We start from the raw sequence: 13,249 nt of genomic DNA on the forward strand, positions 1-13,249 counted from the left end.
TTTATACCGAAATTATGCCAATTACTGAAAACGGCGATGGGTCATATTTTGCCCAAACCCCCCTGCAGTTTTCATAATATCTGAAATGTCCGAAATTTGACTCCGGAGCGTGATTTTTGAGCCGAATTCTGACTCTCTGCACCTATTTTAATTTTCAAATTACGACTTTTTATACCGAAAATATGCCAATTACTGAAAACGGCGATGGGTCATATTTTGCCGAAACCCCTCTGCAGTTTTCAAAATGTCTGAAATGTCCGAAATTTGACTCCTGAGCGTGATTTTTGAGCCGAATTCTGACTCTCTGCACCTATTTTCATTTTCAAATTACGACTTTTTATACCGAAAATATGCCAATTACTGAAAACGGCGATGGGTCATATTTTGCCCAAACCCCCCTGCAGTTTTCAAAATGTCTGAAATGTCGGAAATTTGACTCCTGAGCGTGATTTTTGAGCCGAATTCTGACTCTCCGCACCTATTTTCATTTTCAAATTACGACTTTTTATACCGAAAATATGCCAATTACTGAAAACGGCGATGTGTCATATTTTGCCCAAACCCCCCTGCAGTTTTCATAATATCTGAAATGTCCGAAATTTGACTCCGGAGCGTGATTTTTGAGCCGAATTCTGACTCTCTGCACCTATTTTAATTTTCAAATTACGACTTTTTATACCGAAAATATGCCAATTACTGAAAACGGCGATGGGTCATATTTTGCCCAAACCCCTCTGCAGTTTTCAAAATGTCTGAAATGTCCGAAATTTGACTCCTGAGCGTGATTTTTGAGCCGAATTCTGACTCTCTGCGCCTATTTTCATTTTCAAATTACGACTTTTTATACCGAAAATATGCCAATTACTGAAAACGGCGATGGGTCATATTTTGCCCAAACCCCCCTGCAGTTTTCAAAATGTCTGAAATGTCGGATATTTGACTCCTGAGCGTGATTTTTGAGCCGAATTCTGACTCTCCGCACCTATTTTCATTTTCAAATTACGACTTTTTATACCGAAAATATGCCAATTACTGAAAACGGCGATGTGTCATATTTTGCTCAAACCCCCCTGCAGTTTTCAAAATGTCTGAAATGTCCGAAATTTGACTCCTGAGCGTGATTTTTGAGCCGAATTCTGACTGCACCTATTTTCATTTTCAAATTACGACTTTTTATACCGAAAATATGCCAATTACTGAAAACGGCGATGGGTCATATTTTGCCCAAACCCCCCTGCAGTTTCCAAAATGTCTGAAATGTCCGAAATTTGACTCCTGAGCGTGATTTTTGAGCCGAATTCTTACTCTCTGCACCTATTTTCTTTTTCAAATTACGGCTTTTTATACCGAAAATATGTCAATTACTGAAAACGGCGATGGGTCATATTTTGCCCAAACCCCCCTGCAGTTTTCAAAATATCTGAAATGTCCGAAATTTGACTCCTGAGCGTGATTTTTGAGCCGAATTCTGACTGCACCTATTTTCATTTACAAATTACGACTTTTTATACCGAAAATATGCCAATTACTGAAAACGGCGATGGGTCATATTTTGCCCAAACCCCCCTGCAGTTTTAAAAATGTCTGAAATGTCCGAAATTTGACCCCTGAGCGTGATTTTTGAGCCGAATTCTGACTCTGCACCTATTTTCATTTTCAAATTACGACTTTTTATACCGGAAATATGCCAATTACTGAAAACGGCGATGGGTCATATTTTGCCCAAACCCCCCTGCAGTTTTCAAAATGTCTGAAATGTCCGAAATTTGACTCCTGAGCGTGATTTTTGAGCCGAATTCTGACTGCACCTATTTTCATTTTCAAATTACGACTTTTTATACCGAAAATATGCCAATTACTGAAAACGGCGATGGGTCATATTTTGCCCAAACCCCCCTGCAGTTTCCAAAATGTCTGAAATGTCCGAAATTTGACTCCTGAGCGTGATTTTTGAGCCGAATTCTTACTCTATGCACCTATTTTCATTTTCAAATTACGACTTTTTATACCGAAAATATGCCAATTACTGAAAACGGCGATGGGTCATATTTTGCCCAAACCCCCCTGCAGTTTTCAAAATGTCTGAAATGTCCGAAATTTGACTCCTGAGCGTGATTTTTGAGCCGAATTCTGACTCTCTGCACCTATTTTCATTTTCAAATTACGAATTTTTATACCGAAAATATGCCAATTACTGAAAACGGCGATGGGTCATATTTTGCCCAAACCCCCCTGCAGTTTTTAAAATGTCTGAAATGTCCGAAATTTGACTCCTGAGTGTGATTTTTGAGCCGAATTATGACTCTCTGCACATATTTTCATTTTCAAATTACAACTTTTTATACCGAAAACATGCCAATTACTGAAAACGGCGATGGGTCATATTTTGCCCAAACCCCCCTGCAGTTTTCAAAATGTCTGAAATGTCCGAGGTTTGACTCCTGAGCATGATTTTTGAGCCGAATTCTGACTCTCTGCACCTATTTTCATTTTCAAATTACGACTTTTTATACCGAAAATATGCCAATTACTGAAAACGGCGATGGGTCATATTTTGCCCAAACCCCCCTGCAGTTTTCAAAATATCTGAAATGTCCGAAATTTGACTCCTGAGCGTGATTTTTGAGCCGAATTCTGACTCTCTGCACCTATTTTCATTTTCAAATTACGACTTTTTATACCGAAAATCTGCCAATTACTGAAAACGGCGATGGGTCATATTTTGCCCAAAACCCCCTGCAGTTTTCAAAATGTCTGAAATGTCCGAAATTTGACTCCTGAGCGTGATTTTTGAGCCGAATTCTGACTCTCTGCACCTATTTTCATTTTCAAATTACGACTTTTTATACCGAAATTATGCCAATTACTGAAAACGGCAATGGGTCATATTTTGCCCAAACCCCCCTGCAGTTTTCAAAATATCTGAAATGTCCGAAATTTGACTCCTGAGCGTGATTTTTGAGCCGAATTCTGACTCTCTGCACCTATTTTAATTTTCAAATTACGACTTTTTATACCGAAAATATGCCAATTACTGAAAACGGCGATGGGTCATATTTTGCCCAAACCCCTCTGCAGTTTTCAAAATGTCTGAAATGTCCGCAATTTGACTCCTGAGCGTGATTTTTGAGCCGAATTCTGACTCTCTGGACCTATTTTCATTTTCAAATTACGACTTTTTGTACCGAAAATATGCCAATTACTGAAAACGGCGATGGGTCATATTTTGCCCAAACCCCCCTGCAGTTTTCAAAATGTCTGAAATGTCGGAAATTTGACTCCTGAGCGTGATTTTTGAGCCGAATTCTGACTCTCTGCACCTATTTTCATTTTCAAATTACGACTTTTTATACCGAAAATATGCCAATTACTGAAAACGGCGATGTGTCATATTTTGCTCAAACCCCCCTGCAGTTTTCAAAATGTCTGAAATGTCCGAAATTTGACTCCTGAGCGTGATTTTTGAGCCGAATTCTGACTCTCTGCACCTATTTTCATTTTCAAATTACGACTTTTTATACCGAAATTATGCCAATTACTGAAAACGGCGATGGGTCATATTTTGCCCAAACCCCCCTGCAGTTTTCATAATATCTGAAATGTTCGAAATTTGACTCCGGAGCGTGATTTTTGAGCCGAATTCTGACTCTCTGCACCTATTTTAATTTTCAAATTACGACTTTTTATACCGAAAATATGCCAATTACTGAAAACGGCGATGTGTCATATTTTGCCCAAACCCCCCTGCAGTTTTCATAATATCTGAAATGTCCGAAATTTGACTCCGGAGCGTGATTTTTGAGCCGAATTCTGACTCTCTGCACCTATTTTCATTTTCAAATTACGACTTTTTATACCGAAAATATGCCAATTACTGAAAACGGCGATGGGTCATATTTTGCCCAAACCCCCCTGCAGTTTTCAAAATGTCTGAAATGTCGGAAATTTGACTCCTGAGCGTGATTTTTGAGCCGAATTCTGACTCTCCGCACCTATTTTCATTTTCAAATTACGACTTTTTATACCGAAAATATGCCAATTACTGAAAACGGCGATGTGTCATATTTTGCTCAAACCCCCCTGCAGTTTTCAAAATGTCTGAAATGTCCGAAATTTGACTCCTGAGCGTGATTTTTGAGCCGAATTCTGACTCTCTGCACCTATTTTCATTTTCAAATTACGACTTTTTATACCGAAATTATGCCAATTACAGAAAACGGCGATGGTTCATATTTTGCCCAAACCCCCCTGCAGTTTTCATAATATCTGAAATGTCCGAAATTTGACTCCGGAGCGTGATTTTTGAGCCGAATTCTGACTCTCTGCACCTATTTTCATTTTCAAATTACGACTTTTTATACCAAAAATATGCCAATTACTGAAAACGGCGATGGGTCATATTTTGCCCAAACCCCCCTGCAGTTTTCAAAATGTCTGAAATGTCCGAAATTTGACTCCGGAGCGTGATTTTTGAGCCGAATTCTGACTCTCTGCACATATTTTCATTTTCAAATTACGACTTTTTATACCGAAAATATGCCAATTACTGAAAACGACGATGGATCATATTTTGCCCAAACCCCCCTGCAGTTTTCAAAATGTCTGAAATGTCCGAAATTTGACTCCTGAGCGTGATTTTTGAGCCGAATTCTGACTCTCTGCACCTATTTTCATTTTCAGATTACGACTTTTTATACCGAAAATATGCCAATTACTGAAAACGGCGATGGGTCATATTTTGCCCAAACCCCCCTGCAGTTTTCAAAATGTCTCTAATGTCCGAAATTTGACTCCTGAGCGTGATTTTTGAGCCGAATTCTGACTCTCTGCACCTATTTTCATTTTCAAGTTACGACTTTTTATACCGAAAATATGCCAATTACTGAAAACGGCGATGGGTCATATTTTGCCCAAACCCCCCTGCAGTCAAACCCCCCATGCAATCATCTAATTGGAGCCGCGGTGGGTATGGGGGCACATTCCTGAATAAAAGTATTACCTCTCGTTTCCATGTCGCTGAATACTGTTCCTCTTATAACTTCTCAGGCGTGTGGGTGGGCGACCAAGCCCCCGAGTCGGACTATGTTGGAAGACCGGGCTCTGTAGCCCCCGCTACATTGGGCCCAGACCAAGGTTCTCCTTTGACCTTCCTGACTACTCCCTTCCCCCCCCCCCCAGTTCCCCTCCCTCCTCTGTGGTTGGGTCGAGCCACACGCCCCCAGCGGTGACTAACTTGTCCTCTGAGACGGCTCAGTCTCTCATTGTAACTACTGCGCCTTTTAAACCCTCTCTCTCTGGGGGTTCTCAATGCCGTCCCCGCCACGCTGTTGTTGTTGTTGTTATAGATTCAGCTACTCGGAACAAGTTCCAAGTAGCACAGGCTATGGTGAGCACGTAACTTACCTGGCACAGGAGCGGGAGGCCCCCGCCACAGCTGCACTTGCACGACCCCTTCCCATACTAATACGTACCAGGCCTTGTTTGGTCCTGCTTCGTGGGCTAAATACTTTGATCTCGTCCCTCTGGATTCTACACTTGACGATTTCTCCATCTATAAACACCTTGTTGATTTGGTGGATGCCTCTGTTACTTTTAACCCCACCCGTTTCGGTACACGTGTCGTCGCTACTCCTTCACCGGATGCAGCTACCCACTTAGCCGCATTGTCCTGCATTGGGGAGACCCCTGTTTGGGTCTCCAAAAACGCTCGGTTAAATGCCAGTGTTAGCACCGTTCTCCTCCTACACCATGTTGCAACTGGTGTTAGGGACCTGAAAGGGCCATAAAGATATTAAACATATCCTCGAAGCCCAAGGCCATCCTGCCATCCAGGTGGACACGTTCACTCGACCCCCTCGTGGTCGCCGCCATCAGCCTCTTCGAGTTGTGAAAATCGCCTTTGATAGAGGGCGGAAGGGACCTACTATCATTCTTGCTGGTGCCAGGTGCTCCGTTCAGGGATACATTCCATCTCCTAGACTTTGTAATAAGTGCTGGAAGTTTGGGCACGGTGCCCTCAAATGCACCACAATGTTTCTCATTGTGTGTCCGGGGGCATCACACAATGATGCCCCCGGACACACAAGGATGCCCCCGGACAAACAAGGATGCCCCCGGACACACAAGGATGCCCCCGGACAAACAAGGATGTCCTGGACACACAAGGATGACCCCGGACAAACAAGGATGCCCTGGACAAACAAGGATGCCCTGGACACACAAGGATGACCCTGGACAAACAAGGATGCCCTGGACACACAAGGATGCCCTGGACACACAAGGATGCCCTGGACACACAAGGATGCCCTGGACACACAAGGATGCCCTGGACACACAAGGATGCCCTGGACACACAAGGATGACCCTGGACAAACAAGGATGCCCTGGACAAACAAGGATGCCCTGGATAAACAAGGATGCCCTGGACAAACAAGGATGCCCTGGATAAACAAGGATGCCCTGGACACACAAGGATGACCCTGGACAAACAAGGATGCCCTGGACACACAAGGATGCCCTGGACAAACAAGGATGCCCTGGACACACAAGGATGCCCTGGACACACAAGGATGCCCTGGACACACAAGGATGCCCTGGACAAACAAGGATGCCCTGGACACACAAGGATGCCCTGGACACACAAGGATGCCCTGGACACACAAGGATGCCCTGGACACACAAGGATACCTCGGAGATTTCAACGATGCTAACAAGTGATCTTGTGGGAATAATTATTATTTCTGGTCTCTGTTATTCTCACAAAGATCTCAATTAAATTAGAGAAACTGATTCTAAATTTAACTTAAAAAAAATGTGGTCAACAGTAATATCTAACTAATAATTTACTGTTTGTATAAATAATTATCAAAAGAAGGCACCAAACCGGGAAGGCAATGTAGTACCATCAAATGTGCAGAATAATCAGAGGGCGCTAAATATCACCAAGGATGCCAATGCGAGAACAGAAACGCACAAGGCGAACGATATCAGAAGTATCCGATTCACCAAGAATTCTATCGAGGGACAAGTGACCGCGAGGGACGGTCGGAAAGAAAGACACACGCTCGTCCTGGAAGTCAGGACATTCAACAAGGATATGCACGACTGTAAAAGGGACAATGCAATTTGGACAATAAGGAGCAGGGCGGCGCTCCATTAAATGACCGTGAGTTAAGCGAGTATGGCCAATACACAACGTTGCTAGAACCGTTTCCCACCGCCGGTTATGGTGGTAGGAGGAAGGCCACGGGGACACACTATGGTTAAGATTATGCAATTTGTTACCAACAACAGAAGACCAACAACCTTGCCAACGAGCAAGGATGGAGGAATGAATAACTGGGTAAAAGTCGGAATAAGGAATACCTTGATGGGAGATGGGACAAGAGCGGGTAGCTTCTCTAGCGGCAACATCCGCACGCTCACTTAAAGAAACACCAATATGGCTGGGAACCCGGCAAAACTCTACGGATTTAAATTAACTAGAGATAAGAAACAGCCAATGTTGAATCTCAACCACTGGATGGACAGGATTAAAGGACCCGAGAGCCATGAGGGCACTATGAGAGTCAACTACAACCACAAAGGAGGATTGACAATGAGAAAGTAGGAGACGAAGAGCATAGAGAATAGCATAAAGTTCTGCTGTGAAAATGCTAGTCTCCGGAGGTAGGCGACACACATAAGTGCGGTCAGGAAAAACAACAGAGAAGCCTGCACCGTCCACAAACTTAGACCCATCGGTGAAGATGGAAACAGAGCGGGAGTGTGAAGAAAAGTGCTCAAGGAAAAGGCGTTTTAGAACTGTAGGAGGAGTAAAAGCTTTAGTGATGTGGGTCAGGGATTTGCAAGATTGAGGAAGGGGGACCCTCCACGGGGGCAAGGATGGAACAACACGAGAATTATTATAATACTAACCAAAAGAGAATGTTGTCGGCGAGACAACCAAACAGAAAGAGGGAGGTGGTGAAGGGGAACAGGAACTACAGGAGGGGGAATGTCAAACACCACACAGACGAGAGTGAGTGTTGTAAGGACCACGCAAGGTAGTGAAGACAGTAGCGATCTCGGTGGTCCTGGAGAGACAGGAAGCCAGTGTTAATGTACAAGCTGAGGGTAGGAGTCGAACGAAAAGCACCAGAGCTGAGGCGCAACCCAGTATGGTGCAAAGGATCAAGACGGCGAAGAGTAGGAGAAGCAGAAGAGTATGCAGGGCTACCATAAGCAAGTTTAGACAGTATGAGAGAGGAGTGCAAAGAGAGGAGTGTGTGCTTATCTGCTCACTAAGAAGTATGTGACAGAACCTTCAGTAGGTTAAGGATCTTAGAGCATTCAACACGGAAGTAAGAGATATGGGACGACCAAGACAAAGAAGTGTCAAAGATTAACCCCAAAAGCTTTGCGGAATCTTTGTACACAAGAGGATGACAATAAAGCAACAAAGAAGGACGAAGGACGACATGCTTGTGAGTAAAGGTCATGGCACAAGCCTTAGTTGCAGAGAACTTGAAGCCATGGTTGGTGGCCCAAGACGACACGGCATCAATCGCAAGTTGAAGCCGCCGTTGAAGGAGAGGCGAATCATCACCTCAACAGCAAAGAGTAAGATCATCGACATAAAGACCGGAGAAGAAGGGTGAAGGAAGGGAGGAAAGAAGACCATTGAGGGAAACCAGAAAAATAGTAGTGCTCAGAACACTACCTTGGGGTACACCTTCATATTGCCAAAAAAAAGAGGCAGAGAGAGAGTGGCACCAAGCTTGACTCGAAAGGAACGACGAGAGAGGAAGCCTTGGAGGAAGAGAGGGAGATTACCACGAAGGCCAAAAGACCGAAGGCGGGACAGAATATGATATCTCCAGGTTGTCATAAGCCTTTTCCAGGTCAAAAAGGACGGCAACAACGGAGGTCTTCGCAGCAAAAGCAGTACGAATATAGACCTCCAAGTTCACAAGGATATCAGTAGTGCTACAGCACTTGAGAAAAGCAAATTGAGAAATAGAGGTGGCGATGGTGTTCCAAGAACCACATCAGACGAACATTTACCATACGCTCAAAGAGTTTGCAGACACAACTCGTGAGGGCAATAGGGCGGAAGTCCTTAGGGGATGTCCCGTGAGACCCTGGTTTCCGAATAGGAAGTACAACGGCATCGAGCCAGTCCTCAGGGACTGCCGACGACTCCCAGACCTGGTTATACAAACTCAGTAAATACCGAGACATATAAGGAGGGAGATGGCGAAGCATCTCATAATGAATGTCATCCGAGCCCGCTGCTGGAGAACCGCAGAGGGTCAGGGCAGACTGAAATTCTGAGAGAGAGAAGAGATTGTTATAGGGAAGGCAGAGATGAGTGTGGAAATCTAAGGAATGAGATTCAAGAACGGGTTTACAAAGAAGGAAGGATTGAGGTAGATGAGAACCAGAGCTAACAAAAGAAAAGTGGGAACCCAGTTCGATCGCGACCTGCACTGGGTCTGCCATAAAAGTACCACGGAGGTGAAGAAACGGTGAAACATCTGGAACGAACTTACCCGCAATCTTGTGGATCTTCTTCCAGATCTGCGGCAGAGGACTATCGGACGTAATGGTGGAAACATAAAATTCCCAACTCTCATGCTTAGCTGTTCGGATGGTCCTAGGGCCACCACACTTGCTTTCCAAAACAAAATAAAAGAATCAACCGTCTGCCGGCGTCGGTGTTTCTTCCAGGCTGCACGCTTACAGTGGACAGCCCGAGCACAGTCCGCAGTCCACCAGGGAAGGCACTTCCACGTGCCCCGGGAGGTAGAGCGAGGAATAGAGCGGAGGGCAGCGTCGAAGACGGTGTCATGAAAAAGGAGGAGGGCGCGAGAAAGAGACAGAGAGGAGAGGTCAGAGAGAGTAGCATGGAGGGTGAATAGGTTCCAGTCAGCCTTGACAAACTGCCACCTAGGGAAGGAAAGGGGAGGGTGAAAAGAGAAAAAGGAAACGAGAATGGGGAAATGGACACTGTTATGGAGGTCATCAAGAACCCGCCATGTGAGATCTAAGTAAAAGGACGACGGAAAGATCAAGACAGGAAAGGGTGCGAGTGCGAGAGTTCACATGGGTGGGCTCGCCAGAATTCAGAAGAGACAGGGAAGAAGAGAGGACAAACGGTTCGAGAAGGCGGCCTCAGGTGTTTGTCAGAACATCACCCCAGAGGGTATGTCGACAGTTGAAATCACCCAACAGGAGCACTGGCTCTGGCAAGGAGTTTAGTAGGTGCTTAAAATCAGGAAGAGAATGTGGGGCATTTGGGGGGAAATAAGTGAAACAAACCGTATACCATTTACTCACAAAGACACGGGCAGCAGAATATTGGATAGGCGATTGAAAAAGTCGGGGGACAAAGGGAATATCAGAACGAATCAAGAGAGAAGTAGAGTTATGAGCCCGAGCAAAAGCTGGGGGGGGGGGAGGAAGAAAGGAATAACCACGAAAGCGACCAGGACGAGCACCAAGCATCGGCTCCTGGAGACACACACCAAGTGGTGAAAACTGTTTAATCAGAAGTTGGAGTTCATGGAAGTTGGCATAAAATCCACGAATAATTCCATTGAAGAATAGACATTGGCAAAAAAGAGAAGGGACAGCAACAGAGAACAATGAAGAAACAAAGGTAAAGAAGAACACAGCATATTAAATAAGCTCAGGATCAGGGTCAGCGAAGTCAGGGTTACGGGGCATGGGTAAACTGAGTAAGGATGGAGTGAAGGGAGCGGGAGGACAGACCAGAGGCCGATGGAGTCCGGAGGAGGAGACAACCGAGAGGTGCTGTCAAGGACAGCAGGAGGAGGAGGGATAGAAACCGAGGAGCGCATCTCAGCAAGGACAGCAACCGAGAGGGAATCAGGGGCTAAAGTAACCTCCATACCTGGAACAGGGGGTCCGACCACCGAAATGGGAGGGGACGGAGCGAGAGAGTCAGAGGTGGGGGGGGGGGGGGAGGAAGAAAGCGATGCATTCTTACCTGCCGAGGAGGACGAAGGAGAGGAGCCAGGCTTACGTTTCTGACTCAGAGACAGGTGTTCCAGCAACAACGTACTGGGCGACAGACTCAGTTGTCTCAACAGGAGAAGATGAACGGGAATAAACAACATGAAGAATGCTGGGAGGTGATGGACATCAGCCTGGACAGACAAGCAGCATGGAGGGCCAAGAGACTGGGGGGGGGGGAGGAATGGGAAGAAGGATCGGGGAAAGAAGACACAGGAAACATGGCAAACTGGGTAGGAAGGGGGGGGGGGGAACTCCAGATGGAGAACCAGGAGAGGGCCCCTTCGGGACAGAACGTAAAGGAACAGGGGAGGAGGTGGTGGGTGTGTCCAGGTCTAAGGCCTGGAAACGGTTGTGAGACTGAGTAAGTTGTCCTTCCCTCGGTGGGAAGGACGAGGTGAGGTAGAACGCAACTTGCGAGCATAGGATACGCCAGCAAAAGGGGCGAGGCGGCGAACTTGGCGTCTCGTTTCAGGAAATGACAGACGACCCTAGTGTTTCAAGTTGAGGACGGGTTCCTCAAGTTTATAGTGTATACACGCGCGGGAGAAGGTAGGGTGGGCCTCACTGCAATCGAGGCAGCGAGCCTGGGTTGAAGTGCACTCGGACTTAGAGTGATCATCGTCCCCACACATGGAGCATAGATATACAGTACTGGTGCATTTGAGGGCACCATGTCCGAACTTCCAGCACTTATTGCAAAGTCTAGGAGAGGGAATGTATTCCTGAATGGAGCATCTGGCACCAGCAAGAGGGCAGAAGGGTCCTACTATCAAAGGTGATTTTCACAACTCGAAGGGGTAGACGGCGACGACCACGAGGGGGGTCGAGTGAACGTGTCCACCTGGAAGGCAGGATGGCCTTGAGCTTCAAGGATAAGCTAAATATCCTCATGGCAATCATTTAGGTCCCTAACACCAGTTGCAACATGGTGCTGGAGGAGAACAGTGCCAACACTGTCATTTAACTGGGCGTTTTTGGAGACCCGAACAGGGGTCTCCCCAATGCAGGACAATGCGGCTAAACGGGTAGCTGCATCCAGAGAAGGAGCAGCGACGACACGTGTACCGAGACGGGTGGGGTTAAAAGTAACAGAGGCATCTACCGAATCAACAGGGTGTTTATGTAGGGAGAAATCGTCAGGAGTAGAATCCAGATGGTGGAGATCAAAATATTTATCTCATGTAGCAGGACCAAACAAGGCGGGGTACGTATTAGTATGGAAGGGATCGTGTGAGTGTGGCCGTGGCAGGGACAGCGTTGAGAACCCCCAGAGAGAGAGGAGTTAAAAGGCACAGTAGTCACAATGAGAGACGGAGCCGTGCTAGGGGACGAGGTGGTCATCACTGGGGGCTTGGGACTCAACCCTGCCACAGAGGAGGAAGGGGAGTAGTCCGGTCTAGGCTAAATGTAGTGGGGGCTACAGAGCCCGGTCTTCTATCACACTTCGATTTAGGGGCCTGGTCGCCCACCCCATGAGCCTAGCTAAGAGAGGACGTGTCAGTATCCATATATCATGTATTTTAAAAAGTCTGAGGCCTGGAACCAAGGAATACCACCTACCAGGGCAGCCAGGGAAGCTGACCGCGGGCCAGTACAGGAAGGGGTGCGTCATCTCTAGCGGTGCTTCCCCTTTTTAACAGGAGAGTCCTACTGCTTCGTCCATTCTCCTATACTCGTGTAAAAACCTCATTCTCCCTTTCGCCCCAGCCTGGACACCTAGCCATCCACTTAGAACAGTCACTTATGGGCGACCCCTCCAGCGGGTGGTCCGTGGCTCACAAGACCCCTACGTTTGTGTTCATTCGCATGTACACCACCCAAAGAGGGACAGGGGCAGGGGCAACCCTCACCGGACCCAGAGAGGTAGGTGTACGTGAGCCCCCTCACTACGACAAGGAAACACAATGGAAGAGGCAGGGTAGATAAGGATAAATTGTTTAACACGGATGGTACGCGAACAAGGGGACACAGGTGGAGAATGAGTACCCAAATGAGCCACAGGGACATTAGAAAGAACTTTTTCAGAGTAGTTAACAGGTGGAATGCATTAGGCAGTGATGTGGTGGAGGCTGACTCCATACACAATTTCAAATGTAGATATGATAGAACCCAGTAAGCTCAGGAATCTGTATATCAGTTGATATACGATTGAATGGGCGGGACCAAAGAGCCAGAGCTCAACCCCCGCAAGTACAAGTAGGTAAGTACACACACACACACACACACA

The sequence above is a fragment of the Procambarus clarkii genome, chromosome 2, assembly GCF_040958095.1.
Source record: "Procambarus clarkii isolate CNS0578487 chromosome 2, FALCON_Pclarkii_2.0, whole genome shotgun sequence".
Taxonomy (NCBI): domain Eukaryota; kingdom Metazoa; phylum Arthropoda; class Malacostraca; order Decapoda; family Cambaridae; genus Procambarus; species Procambarus clarkii.